This window comes from Octopus bimaculoides, chromosome 3 (genome assembly GCF_001194135.2).
Source record: "Octopus bimaculoides isolate UCB-OBI-ISO-001 chromosome 3, ASM119413v2, whole genome shotgun sequence".
NCBI classification, from domain to species: Eukaryota; Metazoa; Mollusca; class Cephalopoda; order Octopoda; family Octopodidae; genus Octopus; species Octopus bimaculoides.
The window spans coordinates 110336767-110358883 of NC_068983.1; positions in this window are offsets into that span (position 1 = coordinate 110336767).

The window sequence follows — 22117 nt, forward strand, 5'->3', positions numbered from 1 at the left end:
CTTATATATATGTATATATGCATATATATAAACATATATATACATATATATACATATATATTTATATATGTATATATGTATATATGTTTATATATGTATGCATGTATATATATCTATATATATATATATATATATGGAAAAAACATGCATATATATATATGTGTACATATAAGTATGTATACGTATTTATATATGTATATATATGTATATGTATATATATATATTTATATAGGTATATATATATATGTATATATATGTTTGTGCATATATATATATGTATGTATATGTTTGTGTATGTGTTTGTGTATATGTGTGAACCCCACCATCACTTGACAACCGATCTTGTCCCCGGTTCTTAGCCAATTGGCAAAATATTCCGATAGAATAAGTACTAGGCTTAAAAAGAATTAATCTCGGGGTCGTCGTCGGCGAGTAAAGGCGGTACTCCAGCATGTCCGCAGTCATATGACCGAAACAAGTAAAACAAAAAAAAAAGACTATGCCATTTTGATTGCGAGCATCGCTGGTTATCTGTGCTAATATATATATATATATATATATATTATGTCGTCAAATATGAAATCTATAGTAAGGTATATGGTAAACTTTGACAGCTGCTCATTTTGCCTTATTAATCTTTGACAACCTTGTTTTTTTGTGTGAGAAAGCTGACACATCTATTTCTTTATTCAAACGAATTTTGCGCTTTATAGAGTATTTATAAATCGTATTTATAGGTCGGTAATTCGCACAGTTTTGAAATATTAGTTAATGGAGTATTTCATTCTAATGGAGTATTTCATTCGACACGGCAGACTGTATCTAACTGGTTTGAAAAATTTCATTCTGGTAACTTTGACCTCGCAAAAGAGCAACGCAGTCGACCAGAAACAAAGGTGGATAACAACAAACTGAAAGCCACCGTCGAGTCAGATCCATCTCAAAGCGTCCGTGAATTTTCGTTGATGTTTGGTGTTAGCAAGCAAACAATATTGACTCACCTAGTTCAAATCGGTAAAATGAAGAAGTTGGATAAGTGGGTTCCACATGAACTCAATGAAAATCAGAAACAGCAACGTTTAGAAACCTGCATTATGCTACTTTCTCACCACAAAAATGAATCATTTTTGAATGAAATGGTAACATGTGATGTGAAATCGATCCAATACAACAACCGTAAACATTCAGCACAATGGTTGGACAAAGGCGAGCCACCAAAACACAGTCCAAAAAGCAAAATTCATCACAAGAAGCTGATGGTGTGTGTTTGGTTGTCTGGCGCAGGTGTGATTAATTATGATTTCATCAGACCTGCCTCATCAATCACGGCCGACGTATACTGCAGCCAACTGGACTAAACGATGTAGAAACTTACAAAAGACAGCCTAGATTAGTCAACAGATCCACTCCTATTTTATTGCAAGACAACGCCAGACCGCACATCGCAAAAACGATATAGGCGAAACTACAGGAGTTGGAGTTGGAAGTTCTCCATCATCCACCATACTCATCTGATTTTGTCCCCACTGACTATCACTTCTAGAATTTTTGATAGGAAAAATATTTAATTCCGAAGCTACTGTAAAACTAGAAAGCTCCTGAGGCTCACAAAGAGATGTGTGAAGTTTGTGGTGCTGATTGCTTAATAGAACGCTCAAATCAGAAATGGTTTTAAAAATTCTGTTCAGAAGATTTGTCTCTCAAAGTTGACCAACATTCCCGTCGACCAACTGAAGTTGAGGATGAGTGAATCAAAGCCATAATTAAATCTGATTGTCATATACGAGAGATTGCGGATTGTACGAGAGATTGCAAAGAGGTTTAAAATATCACACGCAACAACTGAAAATCACTTAAAATGTTTTGGACTCGTTAAGATGCACGATATTTGGAATCCACATAAATTGAAAGCGATTCAATTAACACAACGAATCAATATTTGCGATTTGCATCTCAAATGCAATGAAATGGACCTTATTTTGAAACGAATCATAACTGGTGAGGAAGAATGGATTGTCTACAATAAAATCGATCGAAAAATATCATGGTCCAAGCGTAATGAACTAGCACAAACCATATCAAAAGCTGAATTGCATCAAAAAATATCATACTGTTAATTTAGTGGGATTACAAAGATGTTGTGTATTTTGAGCTGCTTCCAAGGAACCAGGCGATCAATTCAGATGTTTACTGTCAACAACTAATGAAACTGAAGTAAGCAATCAAAAGAAAACGGCCAGAATTAGCAAATCGTAAAGGAATCGTGTTCCGCTATGACAACGCTAAACCACACATGTCTTTGTTAATTCGTGAAAAATTATTGGAGCTTAGTTGGGAAGTGATGTTACATCCACCATATAACCCTGACCTTGAACCATCAGATTCCTATTTATTTCGAAGTTTGCAAAATTCTTTCAATAGTAAAATTTCCAATAATGATGATGACCTGAAATCGTACTTGCTTCAGATTTTGACTGGTAAAGTCCAGAAGTTCTATAAGTGCGGAATCATACAGTTGCTACAATGATGGTAAAAGGTCGTTGAAGAAAAGGAAAAATATATAACTGATTAAAGTTCATTATTTGTATAAGAAAAAAGACTTTTATTTCACGCTAAATACCGAAATACTTTCTTGCCAACCCGATATATATATGCCTTTTACCTTTTACTTATTTCAGTAAATAGAGTGCAACAATGCTGGGGCACCACACTGGAAAGTTTTAGCTGAATGAATCGACTGCAGTATGTATTTTGTTTAAGTGTGGTACTTTTTCTATTGGTCTCTTTTGCCGAACCGCTAATTTACGAGTCAAAGTACACCAACACAGGTTATCAAGCGGAGTTGGTGGAGGCTTAAAACAGGCATAAAAACACACGTGCCCTCCGCCACACATAATATCTTGGCTTTCTTCCAATTTCTATCAACTAAATCCACTCAGACGGCTTTGCCGGCCCGAGGTGAAAGGAGACGGAACTTGCCCAGTGTACAACACAGAGATTTGAACCAGGAGCCACACGTATGTGTGAGCGTGTGTGTATACGGTCAACTAGTAGAGTAGTTAGAGCCTCAAATGTGGTACTCTATATCAAACACTCTAACCACTAAGCCATGTACTCTCACAATATATGTATATATAGAAGAAAACATGTTTTCTTTCTTTAGTTTTCTAGCTAACCATATGATTTATTGAAATTATGTCTAAGTGTGTCAAGGAAAAGCTGAGCATTAACGAACGCCTTGAATTCATTAATATTAATCTTTAGTTACTCCAGCAACTATTTATAGTGAAAAACCAAATAAAACTAATAGCCTGTGATTTGGTGAAAACACTTCATTGCGTAAAAATAAAATAAAACGAAGCTTTTAATATGATGCTGGTACTGTTCATTTTGAGAGTGAAATACTTTTTATGCAGAATTAGTTGGAAAATCAGTAAGGTAGGACGAAATGATATGGATAATGAAATGGAAAATTATATAGAATACATGAAAAGGAAAGTGCTGTGTAATGTTTAAGTAGAGCGTTTCAGATGTCAAGTGATGAAGGGGCTACCAAGAATATTAATTACTGCAAATCCCTTATTTGTTCATGATTATATATTTGGTACTGACAATTTCCTTTCGTTCATACATAATTCATTCTCTATTGGACCTGACATTTATGGGAAATGCAGTGAAAATAAATAAAAGATGTCTAAACGCTGAAATTAGAGCCGCATCTGAAGTTGATGCCAAATTTTACATGACAGAAATTCTCATATCAAACACTTATGTCTCGATTCAAGTCGCTAAAATTTGGTATTCATTATCAATGTAAGAGAATATGTGTCAGAATATTTAATCAGAGAATAGGAAATGTATACGTATGGTAATGGATGTATTTCACCTGTTGATGCAAGAATAGATCTCTGCAATAGTTGTAGTAAATTCATTTCTACATTTAATTTCGTTACAAGATTAATTTTAAAATATTTCAAATGGATATTTTAATCAAGTAAATTTCATATTGCAGATATAAAGCTTTATCTTTAAATTATGCTACTGCATAGAAGGATATGAAACAATTTATTCAGAAAGAAAACGATTACGTTTTGTAGTAAATTTATAATTCTGAATGATCACATATAATTGATGGGTTAACAGTTTCAGTTGTTTATAGATTATCTGCCATTTAAACATTCTACATAAAAGTAAAAACTTTCTCAACATGATAAAGTTCAATAATTTAAGAATTTTCAGAAGCCATAGATAGTTATATAGTAAGATTAGTCATATATTTCACACATTTAATTTTACTGCAGCGGACCAATATAATGTGCAACATATAACATATTCCGTCTGAGAATTATAGTTTAGAAAGTAAGTTCCATTAACCGAAAGGTTTTAAGGTGTTCACTCGATTTATTTTTGTGTATGTAAAAATTATTATTTGACTTGTTCAAAACACGTAGATATATTTTAAGTAAGGAAATTTAAAATAATACAATAAGAAATCGATATAACATATAGTTTCTTCTCATCAGTAGAACCTCTTTTTATAACACTTGTCGCTGCTTGATACTTGCTTCTAGCAAGAGCGGTTTTAGATTTATACAAGTTTGAGAAAGAGAGAGAGAGAGAGAGAGAGAGAGAGAGAGAGAGGGAGAGAGAGAGAGGGAGAGAGAGAGAGAAAGTGTGTATGTGTGTGTGTGTGTGTGAGGGAGAGAGAGAGAGAGAGAGAGAGAAATTTTAATTTCCATGAAATACACAACAATATTTTCGCTTTAAGAAAAATTGATAGAGTGAAGTATTGGATGTCTAGGAGATTTCTACTCTACAAAACAGAGCACTTGCTGTATAATTTATTTCATTTGGCTCTCAAAATTCAACCATAACCTTGTTTGTTGAAAGTCCAGAAACCTCGCAGCTATATTTTACTGCCTAGAAAATATTTGCGACACATGTTATCAACATATATTCTAATAGAAATTTGTACGCTTTTGCAAATATAATTTCTAAGAACTTACACAAATGATGTACGCCCGATATTCTCTTTGAGACTCTATAGATTTTTGAAGAACTGTTTACTATCTCTCTAGACATGCTCATTAGTTTATTTTATTTTTCAAATTTCCTCTTCATTTACTCTATAAAATTAGTCTATTTTGTTTTGTACTGTTCTGAATTTCGTTTCTGAGTATCATTACTCCTAGTTGTGGTGTCATAGTTTCAAATCACCATTATTAAAATTGATGTCTTGTATTATTGAAGCAATTAAGTTTTATTTGCAAAGAAAATGATAGGTCGTTTTAGAATTGAATGTTACAGGAGTAACTACTTCAACAATAGTTGCGAAAAAAATTCAGGAATGAGCGATCAGCCCTTTGGATTCAAAGGGTCAAAAAACGAACAATGAAAAGTATATTTTGTAATAGCCTTAATAATGTAGTAAAATTAAAATATCTACAAAATGCGAACATGTTCCTATGCTTATTTGCCAGGAACTAACATGTTGTTTTCAAGAGTGTAAAATTTTACTGATTTAAGTCATTAGCTCTGTCAAATACGGAAAGTTATCTGTGCCTGATTTGAAACATTTTATTACAAATTTCTAAGCAATAGCATTGAACAAATTTCTCGATAAGCAATTTTATTGCATTGATTTTTTTACAAACTAAATAACAAAAGCCAAATCCCCTGCTGCGATACGACAGTCATTTCAAGTGAAGGTCATCAACCGCATAAACTGATTTTTAACATATGTGTATAAATTATTTCTTTAATTTGTTCTGTACCAAAAGATAGTTTCCGTAATATTATATTTGACGCTGATTTATGAAAATATTAGATTGGAATGACGATTAACGAAGTTGTTATTTCTAACAGAATTATGTAACAGCGCTTTTCATTTTAGCACTGTTAAACGTTGCTACCGCTTCACATTAAAATTACTTTCGAAATTTTTGTTCTAAATTTGTACAAAATTTTGCATTGTACAGTTTGTTGAAATGTTTACTGTGTCTAGAATATCAATATACTTTGACTTTAAATATTTTTCATATTGCAATTCTAATCTATATGCAGACATATTTAATTTTTTTCATTAACCAAACTGTTATAGAATACATTTTATAAAGATGATTTATATTCAGATATTTCCAGAAGACACAAAATCTCTCTGCACTTAAATTTAATTTATTTATATCATTAAATTAAAATGAGCTATTTGATGTAAGGGCTAAGATTTATACGTTATTGAAATTGAAAAGTGATTGATAATGAAATGAAAAGAGTAATAACAGGAAGTCATGCTATAAATCAGCCAGGAATTCCTATGTTAATTATTACAAACACTAGAAATTCAATACATGCACATGTAGTCTTTGCCTAATCATATCTGATGCGGCTATATGAAGTGTTTGTTGATAAAAACCTTTAAAGTTTCTGATAATCCTAGCTGTAGAAATATTCGGTAAAAATTACATACTTTTTTACTAATCAGATTAGATTTGTCAATTGTAAAGAATATCTGTGTCTTGAATAATGTTCTTGCTCACTTTCCTCATTCCTGAAAGCTTATTACTATAGATACTAATTTATTCCAGCATTTTCTTTTAGATTGCCATATTTTGATAATTAGATAAAATGTTCTATGGTGACTCGTCAAAATTTACAACTCTAAGAAATTCTTGTTTCTTTTTACTACCTAATTTCCTTTATTTCTTTGATCGTATTTATTCTACGACTAGATGCGGTCGTAATCCAATGAGTGAAACCTTTCAAAGAATAAAAGACAAGTCTGACATGTAATAGGCTTGTACGTAGCATCTTACTTTAAAACAATATTCAGACATATGATTTTATGCACGCTAAGTATTGTGTGACTATATTTTGACTTAGACTTTATTTTCGTTAATGAAGCACCAGCGAATGCATATTTCCTAGTACATTAAACTGACGATACCTTTTTGAACCACGTTAATGCTAAATGGTAACTAGATGACATCGGTAAATAAAATAAAATATAGCCAGGGAGGGAGATTCTGAGAGCTAGTCCTGGTTAAAAATCGTAAGCTGAAAGGGCGTATGCGTAAGATTTTGTTGAAAGAGTAAGAATGGCGACGAAAACAGAGGTTCGTACATATATGTAATGAAACAATGTTTTTGAAATAGATTTATGTTAACTAGTGAGGTGTTTGTATTTCTAAGGAATTTTTAGTGCCTGTATTCGGTAATATAGAGCAAGACTATTTTACTGTCTTCTTTCAAAATTCAGCTTCTTCAAAGCTTATATTTAGTCAGTAAAAAATAAACGAAAGACAATTCTATTCCATCCCATTCAATGTATACAATGTAACTGATTACTTTAGAAAAACATTTTGTTTCAGTTTATAGAAGTATGATATTGTCATCGGAGTGTTATAATACACGGTCTCGGTTTCCTTGAACATAAGATGTAAGTTCTAATTATATAGCAATGTAATGCTTCGATACACCACGTAAAATTGCACTCTTAACACTTCTTGCAGCATATCCGAAGTATCTAGTAAAAGGAAACAACAACTTGTTACTAACAGCAAACATAATGGAAGTCGTCAAGTAATATGGGATTTAAAAATCCAGAACCGAACGCATAAAACTTAGTCAAAATCATTTTGTTCAAGTATAGGTACAGGACAAATATGTCTCATATAAAGTCTCAGTTAGGCTGGGACACAGTGGTGGAATAAGGATGTGGATTGTACTATAAAAAGCAAAGAGAAAGGCTAGAAAGATGATGGTTGCAGAGAATTACATCAGGCACCTAGAAGAGAGGCTACGTAACAGATTTACATAGTGAAATGAAAAGCATATAGAAAGTAGAATATTAGCCAATGTTTCACAGCGTGAATATCAGAGGTGCGTGGTGTTTCGGACTGCAAAGCAGTGTATAAGAATAGAGATGTTTTGCTTGAGAAATGTGTGCGAATGGATAATGGTATGCTTGAAGTTAGTGATTCAGAGAAGAAAGATTCGTGGTAGTACCACTATAAAAAGTTGCTATATGTAGAGAATGCATGCGAGAAGGTGAGTCTTTCAAAAATAAAACCTGAGGACCATTAGGAATTGCAGCTGAGATATTGAAAGTATCTGGTGGAGTAGGATATGGCCTGGTAATTCGTATATTTAACCACGTTATCCAGAAAGGTGTCATCCCCGATGACTGATGTTTATTGTTATAGTTAGCTGATACAAAAGCAAGGTGATGTGTTAGAAGCAACTACTACTATCAAACTGTTTGATCAAGTGATGAAATTTACAGAGATTACAAAGATAGTTATAGCCCAATTTATTAGGAATAGAATTAATCGTGATGAGATGCAGTTTGATTTTATATGTAGAAAGAGTTCTACAGAACCAATCTTCCTGGTGAGACAGCAGCAAAAGTATCTAGATAAAAGTAAACCATTGTACTTGATTTCCGTCGACATGGAGAAAACTTTTAACAGAGTCCCTTGGTTTTTCATTTAGTGATCTCTAAGAAAATTAGGAATAGGCGAGCGGTTTGCTAGAGCACTACAAGCCAAGTATAGTAGTGTTATGCTATCAGTAGGATTAGAATCTGCCATGAGTATAGTGACGAATTTATGTGCTGATGACCTCATTCTTGTAGCTGAATCGGTAGTGAAATCGGTAAAGAAATTCCTAGTACGGAAGCAAAACTTGGAATCAAATGGCATAATAATTAATCTAGGGAAGACTAAAGTTGCTGATAGCAAGAAAGTGGATAAGACTCTCTTTCTATCAAGTAAATGGGCCTGCTCAATATGGAGGAAAAGTGTTGCACCCACTGCAACTATGGACATATAAGAGGTGTAGTGAAATCACACGTAAGTTAACAGAGAAAGTCATCTTTGTATGTAGCAGATGCCCAGGGACGTTGAGCTCCAAGGATGCACTGGAATTAGACTCTCTCAAATACCCAAGAGGTTTCCTTGAGGTTGTAGTTAGTTACTGTTACTGATGTGACTAAATTAGAAGTGGTGGAAGATGTTCTGAAAGTACGTTGATGTCCTGAAAAGTTTCTGGCTTTAAGGGTATCACGAAAGGCTTGACTGGAGGTTCAAACTTCCGAGTTCTTTTACAAGGCTTAGAATAACTGAAGGAACGCTGCAACAAGTGTGTAAATCGGAGAGGGGAATATGTTGGATAAAATCCTAATTAACCAATCCTCTTGTACTTTCTCCTACCTAAATTCAGGAAATTTGCGTATTGTTGCATGAATAAAAATAGGAGGGAAGCAGGCAGTTCGGGGTGTTATTACTTCTGTTCACTAGTAAAAAGTTTCTCTGTCATAGTTAAAGGCAAATTGTATGATGCTTGCATACAAAAAGCTATCCTCCATGATAATGAGATTTGGGCCCTGAATACAGATGACATGTGTAAACTAGAATGAAATGAAGCTAGCATACTCCGATGGCTGTGCAACATCAGTGCGCACGTACGACAAAGTGCAAAAGTATTGTGGGAAAAGTTGGGAATAAGAGGAATCAGAGTTGGAGAAGTTATGCATATGAATGAAGATAACTGTATAAAGAAGAGCCAATCGCTTAAAGTGGATGCGACGTGTGGAAGAAGGAGACCCAGGAGAACGTGGGATTCTTTCACCTCAAGATGTTGGGTCATAAAGAGGAAATGACATCGGACCTATAACTCTGGTGATATAAGGTTTTTGAGAAAACCGGCCCTCCTCAGCGAAACTGAGTGCTGGAAGAGCTGTGTATTTCCCCCGCCACTTAAAATATTAATTGACGCACCGTGCATCAATGAACCAAACAACATCTCTTCTTCATGCACTTTGCTCATCTCTTCTTCCCAACCCCTGTAGTCCAACACCGCTCTGTCGTCTTAATCTCCTGTTCTGACAACTGTATCATTACTATCCTGTCAACATCCATATGCCCATATTTCACCACTCTCTGCTTTTCTTATCTCCCTCCATTCTCTTTCATGATCAGCCTGTTCATACATTCTTGACAATCCTATACTCCGTATATCAGTCGTGGTTATGACGATGAGAGTTCTAGTTGATTCCATCAACGAGCAAGTGGTTGAGCACTCCACAAACATGAGTAACCGTAACATAGTTCTCAGGGAGATTCAGTGTTACACAGAGTGTGATAAGGTTGGCTCTTTGAAATACAGGTACTACTCATTTTTGCCAGCTGAGTGGACTGGAGCAATGTGAAATAAAGTGTCTTGCTCAAGAACACAACTTGTCACCGGGAATTGAACTCACGTCATTACGATCGTAAGTCAAATTCCCTAACCACTAAGCTACGTGCTATCACAATCTTCTACTATTCCATTTATATTCATATCCTTGTACTCTGCTAGTATTCTCTGACACATCGCCACTCTCTCCCTCTTGTCTCTATCACTCTCTTGTCTCTTTCACTCTCTTGCCTTTCTCACTATCATGACTTTCTCACACATACTCTCTCTCTCTCTCGCTCTTTTGTTTCGAATGGTACAACCATATGTCTCCTATACAGTAAGACACTTGTTTCACTTCCTCTGTCACATTTCATACTCTAACGTCACATCACATGGCACAGACCACGTCCCACAATACAACTCCCCATATTAGTTGGGGGATCTTTCTCCTGCAAGGTACTCGGATCGGTGATCTCACCGGAGCTTGAGCCGCGTAAAAATCACCCAATCTATTATTTAATGTAGTTGGCATTAGGAAAGACATCCAACCATAAAACCCATGCCAAGGCAGACAGTAGATTTTGGCGCAGTCCTCAAGTTTATCAGCTCCTGACGAACCATGCAACCCAGTGGTGACGATGATGATGATGACGATGATGATGGTATGTATATTTAAACAACTTCCATAAAAGACTAATCAATGCCGATAGCCAGTTTAGAATAAAGAAGTCAAAGATTATAAATCATTAGCTTTAATTAAAAGGATGAGAGAAAGATTTAATTTAAAATGCGTAAATTTGTCTTTGAAGCGTGTGATTTAGTAAGGAACAATTTCAGTTCTCGAAAAATGTTTTTACGGCTCACTTGAAACTATTAAGTACATATAGACGATATATTTGACTATTAGTATTCCGTCGTTAATGATGTTGCTAAGATCCACTATTAGTATATCTTGCACGTCCAGTATCCACCCAAAAACGAATAATGCTAGACATGAAACATCAAACATATCATCAAGATATTTGATATTTGCAAGTTACTATTAGTTTGAAACATTTTTAGAGAAATGGTAAGAAATATTTATTTTCAACGTGCGAAGATTGTCAATAAATACAGAACTGACGAAGTCTGGGTATTTGAATTTAATATCTTCCCGTGAAGCACAGCCATGCTTGCTATATCATTCAAAAATATTTTTTCGTCGTATCGTTCGATTATATCCTTGTTAGATTTCTCCCTTCTTGTATATTTTCTTTCCTATTTGATATCCTGAGGCAGGACGTGATTTTCATGTCCGACAACGACCAAAAATATCTTTACTTGCGTTATATATATTTGGCTTTTCTTGAAAACATAAGCTCCAGGCTCAAGAATACCCTGAACGTAAAATTTTATCTATGCTGCTTCTATAATTAGTTTTCTCTGTGTAATGCTATTCAATCACTTAGCAGATTCCCACACAAACACAGTCCCAAGCACACGCACCCATACACACACGTGCACACACGTGCACACACACACACACACACACACACACACACACACAAACACACAGACACACATGCACACACATGCACACACACTTGCACACATACGAACAATCGCGCACACACAAACACACACTTGAACACATATACGCACGCAGGCGCAAACACACACATACATATAGAGATATATGTGTTTGTATACATACACATGCACGCATAAACGTAGATAACGAACTCAAAATACATATCACGTTTTTTTTTATTATTGTTGCAGTTTATTTAATAAAATGTGAGTATTATTTATTAGTGCTCGCAGTTGGTTTCTAGACTATCAAACGAGAAGTAGTTACGAAAGTGTCACTGTAAAACTAAACTCTTTGCCGTCAAGACCGAACTATTTTGCAAGCACAAGTTTTTCAAGAAATTAGATGTTTGTCTCGAGAGAGATAGTTACATGTTTTAGGACATTGTCATAATATAATGTATGCTAGTTACTTAATTTGGTTTCACTTAACAATAAACAGATAACAGTTTCCTGGAGGTACACAATGCACATAAGCAACTGCCAATTATAACGTGTAAGTAGCTTAATGAATTAAATAACACCTGTACCGGTAATGTAAATTTCCTGTATTAGCAGAGCAAAACTTATAAACTCTACAATAAAAATTAACTGAATTTAAGTAAAATGGGAAAACACTTATATACAAATGTAAAATAAGTGAATTCAAGGACGCAGTAATAGGAAACGAAGTAAAACTAATTTAACAATATTCCTGTTAATGCCAGTTCAAGTGTATGAATCACACGAAGCATGTGGTGGAGATTTTTTTAATGAACCATTAATGCTGTGTAATTACAGAACATTATGTGTAGTTCCGCACATCTTAGTCTATAGACAATCAGCTACAGACACCTACACAACACACTAAGTAATTACAAACGTTATCTCCACAAATACACACGTATTAGTACTTAAAGAATTATCTCTTAAATACATGTACTTATAAACACGTTCATACTCAAATATAAAATATTGCTTAGTATTTTAAGAGGAATATTGTCTCTTATAGATGCACTTTCTTAAACTAATTTTGCAATGGACATATAATCTGTTTAAAGAATATTTGTGAATCAGATTATATTATAAGAATAATGCTATTTTCTAAGTCTTAAAAATGCACCGCGTTAGTTGTGTTTTTGCTGATAATTGATTCCCCTCTCTTCACCTAAAATTTTTATTACCGAGCGTCTTCAAAATAGTGAATAGCACTGGTTAAAAATCAATATCATATTGAGCTAACGTGAGAAATTGTTGTAAATGTATGACAATGTCTGAAAAGGGGAGAATAATACTTTATGAATAGCATGACATAAATATCAAGAAATCCGTATGGTTAATATTTAACAAAATACCATGGAATGCCTGATACTTTGTGAGTTACCAAAGATGGAAGAATTGATAAAGTACCAGTATTCCGATAAAAAGAAAATCCTTAGTATTTCCATACGTTTTTCTCATGCTATAGTATTGAGGTCAAGATAATAGAAGTTATTTCTTACGTTATTCTGAAGATACGTTAAGGGACAATGTGCAGAATGAGGTACGCAGAAACCCTGCAACTCGTTGAAATCTACTTCTTAGTTGGAGAAAGAAAACAAATATCTAGGCTGTCATTATGAACGAATCTCAAAGGAAATCGTCAGTAATTTCAAAGAGATAAGAAATTATTGTTACTTAATTATACGAAGATCATATTATTTTGTTAGGAAGTTAGCAAGTATGGATATGTTAAAAGTTAATGAGACAGGGTTCAATGATGCAGGCTTTGGTGGAACCAAATAATTTATCAGTGCTTTGTACTCCTGTATTGCTATGAGCATAGATAGTACATGTCTGACTTGTCCTCGATATTACACTTTACTGTAGGGTGTCTCATAATAAATGGGACATATAACTGTGTTTTGTTAATGCATTTTACAATTTAGTTAATGAATTAGTTCTCCAAGTCATAGTTACTTACACTGAAAGTGCATCATATCGTTATGAGACAACCTGTATAATGAGTTCTATATTGACTTCAGAACTCATTTTAACTTACAGTTAGTAGACTTGTATATATTGCGCCTAAATAATTATTATCTTCATAGTATAATCAAAATATATTGCGTTATATAATCTTTATATCAAGTATTGCATGCCGAATTGAATTTTATACACTATAGCTAACAAAATAAACTGGTGCTAGAGGTGTTTCATTCAAAATGAAACCAAATTAGATATTATTTCGAATTGTCAACTTTAAATTTTACATTCATCTTCCCCATTATCATTATTACAATTCTCTTCTTCTTCTTTTTCTTCTTCTTCTTTTTCTTCTTTGCACAGCTTCTTCTTCTTCTTCTTCTTCTTCTTCTTCTTCCTCCCCTTCCTCTTCTTCATCTTCCACTTCCTCCTCTCCTCCTCCTCCTCCCCCTCCTTCTCCTCCTCCTCCTCCTCCTCATCATCCTCTTCCTCCTCTTCCTCCTCCTTCCCGTCGTCACCATCATCATCATCATCATCATCATCATCATCATTTTAATGATGTCAGCAAACATAGCCTCTACGATTCAATTCAACGATTCTAAATATATATCATTAAATATGCAAATGCATATTTCTTATTGTGTAACAAAAAATGTCACTGCCAATTTAAATATTTTATTGGAGTAATGAAGTTAATATTGTTTTTACTTTTGTCACCTAAAACTATTTACACTGGCAATGCAACAATGAAAAATGCTATTCTTGAATTGGAAACATTTTCTTTAAATTGAATGCCTTGTTTTCAATTCCTATATACAATCATATTACATGCCTGAAACTAACCTATGCTGATGTTTTTGTTTAAAATATTTCCTAATTAGATTTTACTGAAATGTCAACACATGGGATTTAATTTGACTCGTTTATATTCTCTAAAATATTCTGTAAAATATTTTTCCATTTAGTGTTTCTATTTGTTTCTAGTTAAAAGCATAAATGAAGGAAAACATTACATTGAAGTTAACTTCTCTTTTAGAAGATATGAGTTGGGTTGTGGTGTGTTAATGGTTTCTGCAAGAAAAATATGGGCAAGATAAAAAAAGAATTGTTAGCTTACTGTTTAGTTAAGAAAGAAACGGTAGGGCCGTGACCCTTTGTTTATTAGTGCCTCGGGGCATCATCGGACTGGAGGCCAATCCCGCCCTCTTGCAAGACAGAACTCTACCAAAGGCACCAAAGAACCATGCGACGGTGTTAAACACAAAGGCCCAGAACAAATACTAAAAGCCATCTTGTCCGCAATTCTTACGACTTCACCATTTCGTACAGAAAAAAAAAATATTGGGGTGAAAGCTTGGTGGTAGCTATTGGTTACCAGTCTATGGGAGAGAATACCGTATTGGCAACGGAATGCGAAAGTAGCATTTTGGTTTATTTTAAAATATACTTGATAGACAGTTGTTGTACCAGTAGAGCAGTCAAAATGAACGTGCAAAGCTTCTCCAAAAATATAGCCTAACGTTTGTTGGTAAATGAATATTTGCCAATCGGCATAGTGGCTGTCATTTTGTTTAACTTATGATTGCTTGTGTATGTTAACACGCATAAACTATCAGCAAAAACAATTACCAAAGTATTTTCTAGTTCTGAAATGCTTTTTCTCTGTTCTAATAATATCAGATCACCAGAACAGATCATTGTACATTTTGAGGCTTAGCTCAGTTTAATTTTATTTTAATTTACTTGTGAGTGATCTGAGACTAAGACGGGATGGATATTAATTTGTTTTCATGGTATGCACAGGGATTGCATCATTGTACTATTGGTGTAGATTAGTTTATCATGTCCTGATTAGAAGCTGTGAGTGCGATGTCTCGTCCGGGAAGCGGTAAACGTTTGATGTCGGGTTTCTCGGTTTCAAGTGAATTATGCATTTGTATGGAGAGTTTTGAAGGAGAGATCAGTGCTGTCTTCTGCACTGGAGTGAGTTATGTTAGGATTAACGGTAAGTACATAGATACTATTCAGAAATATGGATGCGGGATCAAAGAGCACAAAAACTGACGGATGGCTAATGCCCATAGTTGGGATAGAAGATCAAGAAATTCTCATTGTTTAGACACGCTAAAATGTGTTGCATTTGTAAAATTCCAACAAAATTACAAGGTACATTCCAGGAGTTTTGATACTTTTTCAGGAAAGATATTTATTAATTTCAAAGAAATAAGAAAACTCTAATGTCCTTCCAAGTAGGCTCGTCTGATTTCAATGCTTTTGTAGTAGCGCTACAACTGATTCGTGAACGCTCCATGGTGGACCTCCTAAAATACGATTCCAGGACTTGTTGCAATTGCCATCTTCTCAATGTCTTCAAAACAACTGCGTCTGAGGCTCTTCTCCATCTTGGAGAATAGCAAAATGTCACAGAGAGCAAGGTCTGAACTGACATCAGGGTGAGCGACAGTTTCGATGCCCATCTTTGTTATACAGTTGGTTATCAGGATGGAATTATGGACTGGCTCATTGTCCTGGTGCATGTGACACCGACCCGACCTGACCTGGATTTATGCGACGAAATCTCTTCATGAACACCCTCAATACGTCCTGAAAGTTGACCACCCAGCTTGAGTGAACCCTGTGAATATTCAAGGGAGAGTTGAATTTCAGCTCTTCTTATTAACAGTTGCATTCGACTATTCACAGAAGACTTCAAATGTAACTAGTAGCGATTTCTCTTGAAAATAGACAAAATCGAACATTCTGATGTGATCGAGTACCTTTAGAAAAGGGCTTAACCCTGCACCCATGAGGTTCATGACGACTGCTTGATACATTAGGAGATGACGGTACGGTTGTATCAGCAACATAAAAGTGAGCAGCTGACTTTAGTAAAGGAAGGGAAAATCTTGAAGATGAGTCAACGTCTGGATGTGCTGAGACTGCCAGTATCCAGGAAAACAACGATTATATTCACCATGTGGTGATATCTTTCAGAGCAAATTTGAACGCAGGAAAAGGTGAAAATTAAAGTACAGACGATTTTGTAGCCGTGAGTAGTAAAGTACGCAAATTATTAATGCAGTTGTATAGACCACATAAGTCCCGAATGAGTAAGCTTGTTCAAAAGCATAATAATCGTGACCAACCCGTTATTTGCTTATGTGGATGGAATACATTCGGTTATATAGTGTTGAGTACCATATAACCGAACATGCCAGGACTTTGTTTTTAAATATTAGGACGTAATTTGCAGGAGTACGTAGATGCCCCATCGTTGTGTTTGTTGTAGGTGCTTGTTACACTCCAACTTGAAAGAATTTTGGGAATATCAATAAAGATGACAGGTAGTTAGTTTGTCAAACAGTTCTTTACTCATGGTATTTTTAATTGGTTTCCATTCGTATAGGTATTGAGAGAGGAAAGACGGAACCACGAATTCTCTTTGTCTCTAACCATTAGTTCGGTTTTCTTTTAAGCTACCTAGCTGTATGTCAGTAACCATGACCAGATTTCTAAACATGTTTGTTCGATGACATCAATGATGAACTGATAAAATATTATTGACAGCTTATAAAGACAACCTACTTGGAAATCAATTAATCTGTATCATCGGACTGCTGTTGCCTTATAAATGAAAGCGTAGTGAGGATAGGCATCTTGACAAAAAATTATTCTTGGTGCTTGCAACAGAACGAGCTCTACTTCAATATCAGTAGGTGTTACTAGATCGTCCCGCATTAGTTCAGGCCAAGAAGAAAGAGCTCCATGGTGAATATTGTAGCATAAGTAGTAAAGATATAATGGCTCTGAGATCCCATGCCATTTACTTGCCGTTAGCAATTTGGATAAGCGTATTGATATTACTGCTGCTCTAGAACCAAATTATTTCTAAGGTGATTCACAGATAGCTGTAGGTTTGCAAAATCAAAAGGGGATTGAGTACATACTGAAAGAGTGAGGAAGATGGAAGAAAGGAAGGTAAAAAAATATACAACTAAAAGAGCCGGACAACTAATGCAGGTAGAAGTTAGAAGAAGAATATAAGCATAGAAATAGATGAGTTAGCCAAATATGTTAAGATACAAAATAATTTTCCATAACATTATTTACATTATTTACAATTGACGGATATTTGTCCTCCAGTCTCCATCAGGTGTCTTGGGGAAATTTCGAACATGGGTTCTCATTCCTAAGGTATTTTTCCTAAGAATCTTCCTAAGATTCACAAGGATAGTATTCCATTAAGACCTATAGTGAGCTGCAGAGGATCAGCATGTCATCTACCTACCCGCTTCCTTGTGGATATAATCAGTCCATTAGCAGGAAAGTCAACATTGTACATGAAGAATTCCATCCACTTCAGAGAATTGATCAAGGATACCCCTATTGAATCCAGCCAGATGGTGAGTCTAGATGTGATGTGATAAATTTGTGCACCAAAGTCCCAACTGGAGAAGCACTATCGGTGATTCAAGAAAGACTAGTGACAGACGCCCATCTAAAGAACGCACAATAAGAAACTTGATGAAAATGTTGACCTTCTGTGTAGAAACTACCTACTTCAGTATGGACACTGATATATATCGACCAGAGGGGCGGTTAGCTATGGGTTCGTCATTATCGCCGGCAATAGCCAATATATACATGGAATACTTTGAGAATTTGGCTTTAGGATCAACACCGCTGAAACCAACTCTATGGCTGCGATATGTTGATGACACCTTCATACTCTGGCCCCACCAGGAAGATGTCCAAGTGCCGTTAGATAATGAGAACTCAATTGATCAAGAAGAAATGATCAAGTTCAGTAACAATCTATTAAGCAACAATTACCACACAAGCAGACTCTCCACTCCAATTAGGAAGAAAAGAGGGGATGAAACCGATAAACTGTCCACAGTCTGTCTATCCTATGTGAAAGGCATCTCGGAAAAGATACAAAGGATATGCAGCCCATATGACACCAGGACAGTATTCAAAAGTAATACAACACTTCGCAAATATCTCCTTCGAGTAAAACCACTAATAGAAGAGAATATGACTAAGAACTGCGTGTACTCCATCCCATGTAGCTGTGGTAGGTTATACAAATGTGAAACAATTCGCCCCCTCAAAATAAGGATGGAGGAACATCGCAAAGCCGTAACACTGGGAAATATTGATAAATCGAGTATAGCTTATCATGTATAGAAACATGGAGACCACCTCCCCCTGTGGGATGAAGTTAAAATAATAGACATAGAACACCATTGGAAAATACAAAAACTAAAAGAAGCAGCACATATGCCAAGACACATGAGCTTCCTAAGCAGACCAAGTGCAGATATGAACAGCATATGGGAACCGGTATTAAGGAAGAATAGGAGAATATTAGATTTATAAGCCCTAACATTCACTCCATAATTGCCCACGGGCATATGGCGTAATGGTTAAGAGCGCGGGCCACTAACACCAATATTCTGAGTCTGATTCCAGCTGAATAATAACAACAACAACAACAATAATAATAATAATAATAATAATAATAATAATAATAATAATAATAATAATAATAATAATAATATTTCGAAATTTCCCCAAGACACCTGATAAATGCTGGAGGGTATATCAGCCGAAACGTTGTGTTAGCATCAAACAAGATGAGGACAAATATCTGTCAATTGTAAATAATGTAAATAATGTACATAATTTCTCATCTCTTAAATATAGAACTGAATTTTCAGTAAGTAAAGAAAGGTAATACCACGTAATATAAGGTTGAGGTAAGAAATATCTTACTGTGAGAAACATCTGATTTAAGTTAACATGTTGGAAAAGTGACTGACGCTGAACGAACGCGCGTATGACGTAAGAGGCTGAATATATCCAACGAATGGACAGCAGTTAGAGCCGGATAGTGGTAGACAGGAGATGGAAAACCAATGCATATTCATAGACAGGTTTGTGAGAGATAATTGTAATATTTTAATATAAATTGATTCATTACTGTGGGAGACAAATTGAAAATGAGGTAGGCTCAATTCATGTAAGGCCGGGCTACGTACGGAAATGCTGAATTTCCATGGGAAAAGCCTGTGGTGGCGAAGGGTTTAAATTTGTAGAGGCGAATCTAAAATATTAATAAGAGAAGTGTAGTCCGCTGGAAGCATTGTAGTTCAGAATTATAAGAAAAGGAACATAAAGAAAGCGTCTAATAATGCAGAAAGTTTTACAAAAACCTGTATATTTCAGGCGCAAAGGCCTATCTTCAGAAGGAAGCAGTCCCGGAAATGACTAGTTACATCGATTTCGTTATTTTATTTTAAACTGCTCGGCATTTGAGTTAACAGTAGCAACACTCCAGCAGTTGGTCATTGTGACTTATTTTCACGTGGTGGTGGTGGGAAATGATGTTCGTGGCGTATGTTATGATGTTGGATGTAGTCACCGTGATGTTTACATAGGAGCCACCGGCCCATTTCCGATCGACTGTTAAATTCCAGGTTGACGTGGCAGATTAATATAGCTTCTTTGATACGAAGGCGTCTTTTGTTCATCTCCGAGGCCAATATAGAGACATCTTTGTCTTTGGTGGTACTGCCGCATTTTCTTAAGTGTTTCGGGAAGGAAGGACGCCTCGGTACTGAGGTACTCCTTCATTCGTACGTCGAGCGATCGGACTGTGCTACCGATGTAAAAATTGTTGCATTTGGAGCATCGTATATAGTATACTATGTATGTACGAAGGCATATATCAGTGTCGCGAATAGGGAGGCTTTTCACTGTGCAGAACTATTGTTCTGCGCGTGACCGCCTCGTTGATAGACGTTTACTTAGGGACGGCCATAAATGAGCCAGCAGGATATCGAGTCCTTTCCAGCAGATGACCTGGTATAGCGTGGAGGTGGTCATCTCGTTAAAGTGGGAAATCGTCACGAAGTAGGTCTTAGTGAAATCCCTTTTTCCACATGTATTTGGATTGTGTTCGTAAATGGAGTAAATAACGGACGTCCGGTATCCGCTGGTCTGAAGTACCTTCAGGAACTGAGCAGAATGTGCGTCCGGGCTGGTGTTGTCACTGCGTCTTTCGTGTCATCTCTTTATGCACATATCTTATTTTGACCCTTATGGGGAGGACCGACTTGTAATGGACGAAGAGATCCCGGTAAGGTCATTTTCAGTAGAACATCGTATTAGTTTTTCTCTTCTCCGTGATGTTTAGCCGAAAGTCAAGCAAGGGCAGGGAATCGTTGCTGCTTGGATGTTCAATGGTGAAGCTAGGTTCATTGTTATTGATAAGTAGACTGCAGTAAAGCCAAAGGTACTCTCGTACACACGACGCAAATGTGCATATACTCGTGCATGTTTACCTGTGTATACGCCCCACATACATATATGCACATACACATAGATATAAATATACAAATACATACATATAAATACTTATATAAATATATGCATGCATGTATACTTATATGTATATTATATACATACATACATACATACATACATACGATGTAATGAATATTATACGCACACACACGATTGCGCGTATATGTGTGTGTGTATGTGTGCCTGCATTCGTGTGTTTTACTATCTGAGCTAGCCAAAATCAATGTCAAATATATTGTCTTCTACTATAGTTTTTCTTTACTCAATAAGAAAAATTAATTGATATTCTTATATTAGCTTCTGAATATCATGATTAATTATTAAGACACTGAATCAATTTTCAAAATTTTACTCTCCGATTTAGCTTTTAGCTGTCTATTTCTTGCGCACAAAATACTATCCCTAATTAAGCAGTGTTAATTAGCAAGCGCAGATCTTTTATATTTACTGCGTGTAAAACCTTGCCAATGTAGCATTAATTAAGTTATATTTCTTAAAAGTAACAATTATATACTGCCTCAATAAACATAAATTTAAAACAGAATTTCTATTACTTTCTACTTCCTATTCGAACGTTGTCTCTTTTTCTGCTCAAGAAAAAAATTACATAGATTTTCATTAAACTGCTATAATATTTTGTTTCGAGAAATATTAAACATAGACATTTTTTTCCTGTTATTAATTAGTCATTCGTATAAAACAATCCAAGAAATGTTACAAAGAGGCTTTAGTATGCATCTTATCAGACAGTACTCAAAATATAAAGAACTCAGTAATAACACGCTGCGTATTTAAAATAGATCCAAAAATATATTGGGAAATAGGAGAAATAGTTGTATATGCTAAAAGAGTATTATAAAAAAGACGAGAATGATTTTATGGTTTTATTATAAATGGAGATGTCAATCTGACTTAATCAAAAGATTGGAAGAAATAGAACAACAAACAGCTCGCCATGACTGCATGATTGAACATAACAGCAGGCGCCGCGATAACTGTCGAGCAAGAAGATTATCTAGATACATGAAATACATGGATATATATATATATATATATA